Source organism: Eulemur rufifrons, chromosome 8, assembly GCF_041146395.1.
Source record: "Eulemur rufifrons isolate Redbay chromosome 8, OSU_ERuf_1, whole genome shotgun sequence".
NCBI classification, from domain to species: Eukaryota; Metazoa; Chordata; class Mammalia; order Primates; family Lemuridae; genus Eulemur; species Eulemur rufifrons.
Window position 1 is genome coordinate 15,543,683 of NC_090990.1, and position 11,924 is coordinate 15,555,606.

The 11,924-nt window shown below is 47.4% G+C and overlaps 1 pseudogene; it reads left to right on the forward strand.

The window, feature by feature from the left end:
• Positions 1 to 315: 315 nt before the first annotated feature.
• Positions 316 to 9,655, forward strand: LOC138390254 (elongation factor 1-alpha 1-like; annotated as a pseudogene).
• The last annotated feature ends 2,269 nt before the right edge of the window (positions 9,656 to 11,924 follow it).

Sequence of the window (11,924 nt, forward strand, 5' to 3'; positions counted from 1 at the left end):
GGGAGGGGCAGCCTGGATGTCAGCTGTAAAAGTGGGACCAGGAAACCCGCTGTCTGCATCTAGGTGCTTGGCGAGACTCCTGGCTCCGGAGGTGGGCACGTCCTCCTTGGAGCTGGGGCAGAGACTAGAGCACCCCACCAGCATGAGGCAGGAGGGCGGCCCCCTCCCCTGCCTTCCTAGTGAACTCTTTTCCTCTCCTGTCTCACCCTCCATTGGCTGAGCCGGCCCCGTCCCAGAGAGGATGAGCTGGGGGTAGGGGGTCATCGATGCCCACCCTGAGCATGCCCGTCCTCCTCTCTCCAAGCAGCCCCCACCATGGGCAAAGAGAAGACCCACATCCACATCCTGGTAATTGACCATGTGGACTTGGGCAAGTCCACAATCACCGGGCACCTCATCTTCTCATCTTCAAATCTGGGGGCATTGACGAGAGGGCCGTGGGTAGGTTTGTTGTTGTTGTTGTTGTTTTTGAGACAAAGTCACACTCTGTCGCCCTGGGTAGAGTGCAGTGGCATCATTGTAGCTCACAGCAACCTCAAACTCCTGGGCCCAAGTGATCCTCCCGCCTCGGCCTCCCAGAGTGCTAGGATTATCATGGGTAGGTTTGAGAAGGAGGCAGCAGAGGTAAGGCTGCTCTGCCTGAGTCCCCCAAACCCCCAGGGATACTTCCAACCATGAGGGAGCCCTTGTGGTCGGGTAGGGGCCAGCACACCCCTGCTGAGCACCAGCTGGGCTGGCAGGTTCTTTCCACCTCAATCATGACAGGTGGTGTGGCCACCACTTCCCAGGTAGGGCAAATGAGGCTCAGAAGGTACAGAAGCTTGCCCAAGGTGCATAAAGAAGGTGGCACCAAGATTTAAATTCTAGAGTGACACAGATGCCACACTGTGTCTCAGGAGGTAAAGCTGCCAACACCTCCAGTTAAAAGCATTTATTTGCATCTGCCACAGTTCTTGGGGTAGCCCCTGGGGATACAGTTGTGAATGTAACAGGCCTTGTCCCCCAGGAACTCGTGGTCACACAGCCTCATGTCACAACAAGCTCAGCAACAGTGTGGGTGCTGTAGGAGCCCAGGGCAGGGACAGTGGGGAGGCTTGGGAGGCCCTGAAGCTTTCCCAGCGAAAGGGACCTCCTCTGAGGGGGGTGGAACAGCAGGTGCAGAGCTCCTGGGATGGACAGTGGGTGGCGAGTGGCCTGCTAAGCCTGGCCACTTTCCCTGCGGCCACTGAAGGATTTCAAGCACAGGCGTGATGGGATCAGACATGTTTTTTAGAAAGAGCACTCTGGCTGCAGCGTAGGGAGAAGAGCCCCGAGGGCCCAGCGCTGGGGCTGGGAGGCCAGTTAGAGGTGGCTGCGGCTCACCAGGTGAGCAAGGTTGGTGGCGCATGCCCAGGCAGCAGCAATGGAGACAGAGAATAACAGAGAGAGCCCAGGGACATGAAGGTGGGAATCTGCAGAAGTTAGGGGCCAGCTCTAGGGAAGAGGGAAAGGAGGAAGAAGACTTGAAGGTGACCTCTTGAGGCTCTGTCTTTGGAAATTGGATATTTGATACCAGAAGCAGAGCTGGCCTGGGGACTGAACAAGTCTGCTCTAGATGTGGGAAAGCTGAGCCTTCTGTGCTGATGTCCAGGGGACAGGTGAACCTTGAAGTCTGAAGGTCAGGACAGGAGCTGGGGTTGGAGACTAGGCCTCGGGAGTGAGTGGCGTGCACGGCATGGGGAAGGGTGTGAGGGCAAAGCCCTGGGATGGGTGGAGAAGAGAGAGCCAGGGAAGAGGGTGGGAAACCATGGAGACCAAGCTGGGCTGCCGCGGAGGGAAAAGTGGGGAGGGTTGACGAGAGATGCGACAGGTTGTGATCAGTGTCACTGGCTACGTGGATCCCGGTTTTCCTAGTCCTGGCTTCCTGCGGTGCAGTCTGAATTGCTATGGGGCTGCTTACGAGTTAGGGGCTGTTAAGGAAAGTGTTAGAACCCTGAGAAAAGACTGACTGGTCCATAGCCAGTTGGATAGACTCAAAACTAAGAATGTTATGGAACAATGAATGATCTGATATAGTGATTCTCAAAATTTCTGGTCTTGGGAACCCTTCATGCACTTTTTTTTTTTTTTTTTTTTTTTTGAAACAAGGTCTTCTCTGTCACCCCAGCTGGAGTGCAGTGGCATGATCATAGCTAACAGCAACCTCAAACTCCTGGGCTTAAGTGATCTTCCTGCCTCAGCCTCCCGAGTAGCCGGGACTACAGGTATGCACCGCCCCTCCTGGCTAATTTTTCTATTTTTTGTAAAGATGGGGTCTCACTATGTTGCTCAGGCTAGTCTCCAACTCCTAGGTCAAGTGATCCTCCTGCCCCAGCCTTCTAAAGTGCTAGGATTACAGGCGTGAGCCACCGCACCTGGCCCACCCTTCACACTCTTAAAGGGACCCCAAGAAGCTTTTGTTTATGAGTTAGAGCTATCTGTATTACTATATTCATGAGCTTCAAGTCAGCAACAAGTTAAAATTTAAAAATTTACCATATTTAAAATTAAAATGAAGTTTTAAAAATATTTCATCTTAAAATAATAATATCCGCCTGACATATTAACATAAATATCATATATTTAATGTGTGAAGAAACAACTATTTCCAAAACAGAAAATCTTAATGAGAAGGGTGACATTGTTTTAGATTTTTGCAGATCTCTCTAATGTCTGACTTCATAGAAGGCGGCTGGACTCTCATCTGCTTCTTCCTTCAATCTGTTGCAATTTCACATGTCGTGTCGCCCTTAGAAAACACCACTGTATACTCATGAGAGAATGAGAGGGAAATGTCTTAGTATTGTTATGAAAATAGTTTTGACCTTGACGCTAGGGTCCCCAGGGAGCCTTGGACTGCCCTTTGAGAACTGCTTATCTAACACATGTTCTAAGCTAGAGTGGACTTTATAAAAGTTCCTACAGTAGCAAAAGGCAGGACACCTAGGCTCTAGTCCTATCTCTGAATGACCTAATTAGTCTTTTCTGAAGAAGCCACCTGGTCTCTGTCCTTTCTTGTCCTCCACTATGCCCAGCACAGCGTGCTAATCACAGCTGAAATGAACAAACCCCAGGATCTCTCGGCTGGTGTGGCGTAGAACGTACCCTGGACCGATATGGTAGCCTATTGACTCTTTTAGTGGTCTCGTTTTTACCAGGGTTCCAGGGTAATTACGAGTCACCGCTACCCTTTACCAGAGGGTAGTGGTCAAGAGCTTGATGAAAGAGTCTGACACCCTGGGTTCAAGTCCTGGCTCTGCTGCTTATTAACTGTGTGATCTGGAGCTAGTTCATTTCTGTTACTTCATCTGTAAAGTGGGGATGAAACCTCACTGAGGCAGTGTGAGGATTAAATGAGATGACCCGAGTAAACAGCACCACGTACGTGGTCAGCATTATTGAGTGTTCGCTGCTACTATTAATACTAATTGAGGACTGGCTGACCGTGTGCCAGGCCCAGGAACCAGACACTTTATGAATGGCTCTGGGTCACTTTGACTCCAGAACTTGCTCTTAAAGAAAAACTTATACAAGTGATACATTCTACTTTAAAAATTCAGAGACTTCTTTTTATACTGCCATGTTACTTAATTGGGAACTCTGTTGTTGGTTGATGGGCAGCTCTGGAAGTAGGGGTGACCCTACCTCTCCCTCCCACTTCCCATCTAGATGAGCAAAGGCCCCTTCGAATTCGCCCAAGTGCTGGACAAGCTACAGGCAGAGCGGGAATTTGATATCCCCATCGACATCTCTCTGTGGAAGTTCAAGACCAAGAAATACTCTGTCACCATCAGACACCCCAGGTTACTGTGACTTCATCAAGAACATGATCATGGGCACCTTGCGGGTACCACCAGGGTTGCCTCGCCCTGCTGTGGGGCTGGGCAGCGGGTCCCAGGCCAGGTCTGGGCTGGGCCTTCCTCCCTTGGGCCAGGCAGACTGTGCTGCGCTGATTATCGCAAGTGGTGTAGGCGAGTTTGAGGCTGGCTTCCCCAAGAATGGGCAGACCCAGGACACGCACTGAGGACCTGTATGCTGGGCGTGAAGCAGCTTCTCATGGCAGTCAACAAGACAGACATCACGGCACCACTTTGCAGTGGTGCGCACCTTGAGAAGACCAGCAGGGAGTGAAAAGATTGGTTACAACTCTGAGACTGTGCCATGCGTGCCCATCTCTGGCTGGCATGGGGACAACATGCAGGAACCCAGCAGCAAGGTGAGGGCTGACCGGTAGGGCCAACTAAATGAGACTTTCCCACTCAAATATTTGAGCTTCTTCTAGAATATAATGCCCAGGATTTACAGCATACTCATGGGTCAGTCACTGTGAATGATCTCCATCCCCTCGCAATGCATGCTTTGATACCCATTTAACAGATGAGCAAACAGAGGTTACTTAACACTATACAACTAGTAAGCATAGAACTGCGCTGACCAATGTCATAGTCACTAGTTGTGTGTGGCTATTTAAATTATTAAAGTGAAATCAAATGAAATACATCCAATTCCTTAGTTGTATTAGCTACATTTCAGGTGTCCAGCAACTGTATGTGGCTATTGAATTGGACAGTTAGTGCAGAAAGAGAATATTTGCATCATTGTAGAAAGTTCTGTGGGGCAGTGCTGGAGGGTTCACAATTCTAGCCCGTGCTTCTAGCATCTAAGCTATCCCACCTCAAGCAGGGTGGGGACAAGATAAATGTGTATAAGATATAGTCATTGTGATCAGGGATCCCACAATCTGGAGGGTTTGATATTCTTAGACAAGTGTCTCCCTAACAGATGAGTCTAGTTCTCAGACATTACTCAAGGCTCCAGAAGAAAAAAGGAAAAAAAAAAAAAAGATTAAAAAATATAGTTCTCAGACCTGGGTTCCAGTCTCAACTCTATCCTTTGCCCACAGTAAAGGGGTGAGTGAGGTATTAACACTCTGGGCCTTAGGACTCACTTTATGCGGGTTTGAGAATTAAAGACTTCACATGGGCATCCATTCATGCACACAGTGTGCTCATATGCTAACTGCTATTATTTATTACATTTGCCTAAAGCTTAGCTTTTCTATAACTGACTTAAGAATTCTTAGCCTTTCCTTCTAAGTAGATAGCTATCTTTTTCTGATTAGAAAAGTGATGCCTATAACATCTTTACAAATGAACATTTCATGCAGATATGAAGCAGAAACTGCAATCCCATCACTTATAGATAACCTGGTTTTCATGTAGCTCTTTCTAGATATTCATAGCTGGACTCAAACTATACATAATGGTCTATAACACATTTTTAAACTTTCGTTGCTATTTAAACATGTTGAATAGTTAATGAGAGTTTCATATCACATCTCATGGAGGTACGGTAGTTAGTTTAGACATATCCATTATTCACTGAAAATAGTGATTAATGAGAAATGACTCTACGCCAGACACCGGACTGAGAGCTTCACACATACACAGCCCCACGAAGAAGGCATTTTATTCCCATACAAAATCAGAAAACGGGGACCCAGTGCAGTTAAGGGATGGCCTGAGGTCACCAGCTTCTAAGTATATTGTTTCTAATTTTATTAAAAAACTGCCATAAACATCTGGGTAAATAAATCTTTGCCTATATCCTCAATACTTTAATTAGAATAAATTCCTAGTGAAACAAAGGGTGGGCATTATTTTGGACTCTTCTGACACACACCACCCAAACGCCCTGCAGAAAGATGAGCCGGGCCGGGCAGTGTGTTCGTTCCGCGCTGCGGGAGCCGGGGGCAGTGGGCCCTGTCCTTGGTGCTGAGGGTGCCGCGGCCACTGAGAAGCGAGTCTGCTCCTGGCGCTCACGGTCCGTGGGGAAGGAAAACACCGAAGATGGGGACAAGTGCTGAGAAGGAAATTCTAAAAAAGGGTGAAGGGACACAGTGTGGGAGAGTTACTTTATCTCCGGTAGTTCAGGGAGGGTCTTCTAAGATGATGTCAGAACAGAAACCTGAAGCTTTAGTGTCTGTTTCCCTATGACCGAATGTTGTCGCCCATTTCAGCCAGGAGATAAGAGGGTTTCGTTTCCATGTCCTTCTGAGCACTTATTAGGCACGTACTATGTCCTAAATGCTAAAAGAACAAAGCGTGTTAGCCTGCAGCCAGTGGACTAGATATTGGACTCAGGGTTTGCTGGCCTCATGGGCTTGTGGTGGAGGCACTGTGGGTGGGCGCAGGGCCGAGTGAGCTGGCACGTTTATCAGACAGATGGCAGAGTTTACCCCCACCTCACCCACACGGCGGGCTCGTTGGGAAGAGGCTGGTGTTTCGGTGTGCGGAGCTGGTCTCATTATCAACCTCTGCCCTGGCCATTCGCCAGTCATCGGGCCCTGGGCAACCTACTTCAGACCCTCAATTAGCCCTTCTGAAAAAGGGGATATTCTTTCTCTCACAAGCTAGAATTATTTATATAAAAATGCTCACTCAATTTTTCAAAGCCACCTACCTGCTACCCCTCCGCTCCAACAAGAGTGGAGCATTGACAGACACAGTAACTTTCTTCCTTGGGCCAGCAGTTTTTGAGTTCACGAGGCAAGATGTGCTCTGCGTGGCTCTTGTTCTCTTCCATGGAAGGTTTCCCATGTCTGGCGCCCTCTGCCCCATCCTGCCAAAGCCTTCCCTGATGCAGTTACTGCGTCCTCCCAGGTTTAGAGTCCTGCCAAGGACAGAGACAGAGAGACTTTCATCTATAGTGCTGGCACCTTCCTTGATGCTGATGGGACACTGAAAATTTAAAGCCTAGAGATTGACTCAAGGACCTGTGGCTGGGAGGCAGAAACTTTATATTGGGATTCTGACGGTGTGTCTGACCTAAGCCCACGTGCTGACCCGCTCTGCTGCTGGGATGGTCTGCTTGCCCGCTTGGCCCTTAACATCAACCACCTTGCTTCTTCCTGTACCTTTTCTGTCCTGTGTTTCCAGTTAACCGATAAGTCTTTGAGGGCAAAGATGATATCTCTGAGCTGTGGCCAGGATTTTTAGAGAAGTAGATGTTATATCTGCTTAAAAGGTACGCACATGTTGCACTGGTATACTGAAAGTCGACCCTCAGAAGGTCTTACACCGAGACAATGCTGCCCTTGCTTACAAGTTGGCTTCCTTGAGAACAGTCTTTTTTTTTTTTTTTTTTTGAGACAGAGTCTCACTTTGTTGCCCGGGCTAGAGTGCTGTGGCATCAGCCTAGCTCACAGCAACCTCAAACTCCTGGGCTCAAGCGATCCTCCTGCCTCAGCCTCCCGAGTAGCTGGGACTACAGGCATGTGCCACCATGCCCGGCTAATTTTTTATATATTTTTAGTTGTCCATCTAATTTCTTTCTATTTTTTAGTATAGACGGGGTCTTGCCCTTGCTCAGGCTGGTCTCGAACTCCTGAGCTCAAACCATCCACCCGCCTCGGCCTCCCAGAGTGCTAGGATTACAGGCGTGAGCCACCGTGCCCGGCCGAGAACAGTCTTGAGACCCTGAAGCACATTCTTTTTTTCCCCCCACAGGAAAAAAATGCATTTTATTTAAGAACCAAGTATAGACATTTATAGATATATATAACTAAAACCAGATTTACTCTCAACCATATCAGATACATTGTGCAATATTCTGCTCCATGTTCTTTTATTTTTAAAAAATGCTGGTCACAACTTAGTAGACCAATTTTGCAAACCGCTAGTATGTTATTTTTGCAGACCACTAGTATGTTATAACCATAACTGCTCTCTAGAGCATTATCAATCTAAGTGATAATTTTAGAGAAATTTATAGTCTTGCTCCTTAGAATTAGCTCATGGTAGTATTCTACGTACTTAGAGAAAAAAAAAAAGTTAACATAGCCTTGTTAGCATGTATCCAGCTTTGACACGGTACAGCTTTCAGTATGCTTAAGTCACCCACGCTCCCAGGCCCCAGAGCCGAAGGAATGACTTGCAACTATGCAACAGGATCCTATGTCTGTATGATACATTTTATATCAAAGTCTTTTTTATGTACATGATTCATTTGATCTTCACAACAACCCTGTGAGGTAGGTGGGGAAAAATATTATCAGAGTCACTTTGTAGATACTGAAGTTAAGGTTCAGAGAGGTTAGGTGACTTTCCCAGTTATCACCTAGTAAGAGGCATATAGAATAAGAATCTTCAAATCTTCAGGTTGAGGGCTCTTTTCTCCAAACCACATGCGGTACGATAGTATAAATCTAACTTCAAATATTTTTACTACTTCATCCTCATTTTCTTATTGTTAGTTTAACTTTTTATAGGATATAAAAGAAGACCTCATTCTAAATTTATCATGCCAAGTCTATGCTTCTCTACCAATGAAAACTGATGGCCACAGAACGTTTAGTCTTTGGAAAGCACTGTGTCTTTGGCTCCAGTCTAAAGGAACATAAGCAACAGGAAAGACTCCAGTGGTTGAGGAAATTGAAGAGAACAGAGGAAGGGACATAAAATGGAATGTATTAATGGATGTTAGTCCTTTTAAGCTTTCACTTTCGTGAGAGGGTTCAATGGAGAGCTATAAAGCAGATGAGACTTGAAGCTTTTTAGATGATCTAAGTTTTGATGAGGTTATTCAAACTCAGATCTTGAATGCACAATGATTGGGGGTGGGGGGGCGTGATCTTCAAAAACTTGGTGCTCATTCTCCCAAAGTGCTAGGATTGGAATGCCATGACACCTAATGAGTCATGTTTTTGTTATGTTATGTTAAGTATGCCAACATAATTGCTGTGTGTTAACAAGTCCTTCCCTTCTCTGGACCTCAGTTTTTCCATCTGTGTAATGAGCAGATAGGATGGGACCTAAGGGTTATTCAGGTTCAAGGACCCTTTGCTTCCTGAAATGTATTGGCTCAACACTGGGAACCAATCTTGCAATGCCTGTGAGATTTACAGTAATCGTCACTATCTGGTGGGTGCACAGTAGGTGTCATGGGATGGCTCACGTGTGGAACTTGTCTTTACAATGGCCTGTAAGGTAGATGGTGATATCGCTGTTTCGTAGATGAGGAAGCCAAGGCTTAGCATGTGTAAATCCCCTGAGCCCTGTGTTAAGTGCAGGCTGGCACCTGGAACAGAGCCAGGCCCTCTCTGGGCTGAGTGAGCTGCATGTCTGGTGGCTTCTGCAGATCCCCTGGTTCAAAGGCTGGAAGGTGACCAGGAAGGAAGGGAGTGTGGCAGGTGTGATGCCGCTAGAAGCACTGGACTCAATCATTCCCCCTGCCTGCCTTACAGACAAGCCCCTGCAAGACGTGTACAAGATTGGGGGTGAGTCCAGGCCGTGTGGGCGTGCTTGGGGTTGAGGGCCCACCGGGGTCTGGCTGCTGACAGCCCTGGGTGCTCTGTCCCTCTAGGCACTGGCGCCGTGCCCATGGGCTGGGTGGAAACAGGCTTCCTCAAACGGGGTGTGGTGGTGACCTTTGCCCCACGCAACATCACCACAGAGGTCAAGTCCAGAAGATGCACCACAAGGCCCTGCCCAAGGCCCTGCCTGGTGACAACGTGGGCTTCAACATGAAGACCATGTTAGTGAAGGACATCAGACTGGGTAATGTAGTGGGGGACAGCAAGAATGACCCGCCCTCGGCCCATAAAGGGGCATGTTCCCCACGCTTCCAGGGCCCCTGAGTCACACAGAGTGCTCATGGAGCATGTGTTTCACGTCTCTCTACACAGTGGAGGTGGAGCCAGACTGCCTGGGAAGAATTCTGATTCTGCCACTTGTCGGCCGTGTGCCCTTGGACAAGACAATGTGCTTCACTGAATCTGTTAGTTTCCACAGTACAGTCTTCATACCTTAAAGCACTTCTCAAACCACGTGATTTACAATCTCCTGGAAAGTGTTTCAAAATATGCAGATTCCTAGGACTCTCCCCAGTAGTTCTGGTTCAGCAGGTCTGGGTAGAACCTGGGAATCCGCATGTTTGAAGCTCTCAGGTGCTTCCTTGGCCCACAGAGTCAGCACGTAAAGCCCTTTCTCAAGGCAGCAGCTGGCACGTGCTTGACATCCCAGTGGATGCTGGCATCCCCTGCAGCAATCTTGGGATGATTAAATGAGGTGATGATGTGGAAAACAACTGACTTGGGGCCACCTAACAAGCTAGGGAGCTGCTGTTGTCAATAATCCCTTTCTATAAGCAGGAGAGGGGTATGCATAATAACATCTGTGTGTAGGTTTGGTCATTGCTCATGCCCGCTCTGCCCCATCCTAGCTGTGAAATCCTGGGTAAGTTACTCAGTCTCCTTGCTCCTCAGTCTGCCTGGCTTTTTGTGTGTTTTGTTTTCTTTCTGGCCATAATCATAATGTGTGCCACATAGGGCTGCTCTGAAAATTAAATTGGAATGCATGAGACTCACTTGCACAGAACTTGGCATTCCCTATAAACATTCAAATGAGGCTGGGCGTGGTGGCTCACGCTTGTAATCCTAGCACTCTGGGAGGCCGAGGCAGGAGGATTGCTCTAGGTCAGGAGTTCGAGACCAGCCTGAGCAAGAGCGAGACCCCATCTCTACCAAAAATAGAAAGAAATTATATGGACAACTAAAAATATATATATATAAAATTAGCCAGGCATGGTGGCACATACCTGTAGTCCCAGCTACTCAGGAGGCTGAGGCAGGAGGATCACTTGAGCCCAGGAGTTTGAGGTTGCTGTGAGCTAGGCTGATGCCACAGCACTCTAGCTTGGGCAACAGAGTGAGACTCTGTCTCAAAAAAAAAAAAATTTACTAGACTTCTGGCTGGGCATGGTGGCTCATGCCTATAATCCTAGCATTCTGGGAGGCTGAGGTGGGAGGATCACTTGAGCTCAGGAGTTCAAGATCAGCCTGAGCAAGAGCAAGACCCTGTCTCTACTAAAAATAGCAAAACATTAGCCAGGCAACTAAAAATAGAAAAAATTAGCCAGGCATGGTGGTGAGCACCTATAATCCTAGCTACTTGGGAGGCTGAGACGGGAGGATTGCTTGAGCCCAGGAGTTTGAGGTTGCTGTGAGCTAGGCTGATATCACGCACTCTAGCCCAGGCAACAGAGCAAGAATTTATCTCAAAAAAAAAAAGTTACTAAACTTTTATGCCTGTCTGCCCATCTGTAAAATGGGGTAGCAATAGTATATTGCAGATGCCTCTGCAGGGATGTTGAAGGTTGAGTGAGTTGGTACCTGGTGGACACAGAAAATTAGCTGTTAATTAGCTACTCTCATTAACACAGTGTGGGTATGGGAGCCAAGGAAGAGCTATTATGGGGAAGTCTGTCTGAAGAAAAGCTGAGGGTGGGGAATGAGCCTGAGCTTTGGAGAATGAGCTCAGTTTTACATCTTCCAGGTAAGTGTTTCCCCCAAGTTATTTTAACATTATTTGACAATTTCAGAGTTACAGAGAAGTTACAAGAAGTCCCACATGCTGTTCACCCAGAGTCCCCAAATGTTAAATTTACCACTTTTGTTTTATCCTTTCCCCTCTAAATATGTTTTGTTCTGGATCCTTTGAGAGTTAGCTGCAAATGTGATGTCCTTTGACCCCAAACACTGACTGAATGTGTATTTCCTTTCTTTCTTTCTTTTTTTTTTTTTTTCTGAGACAGAGTCTTGCTCTGTCATCTGGGCTAGAGTGCTGTGGCATCATCATAGCTCACTGCAACCTCAAACTCCTGGGCTTAAGCCATCCTCCCTTTTCAGTCTCCTGAGTAGCTGGGACTATAGGCACATGTCACCATGCCTGGGTAATTTTTCTATTTTTAGTAGAGATGGGGTCTTGCTCTTGCTCCAACTGGTCTTGAACTCCTGACCTCAAGTGATCCTCCCGCCTCAGTCTCCTAGAATGCTGAGATTACAGGTGTGAGCCACCGCGCCCGGCCTGTATGTGTATTCCTTAAACACAAGAACATTCTCTTATTTA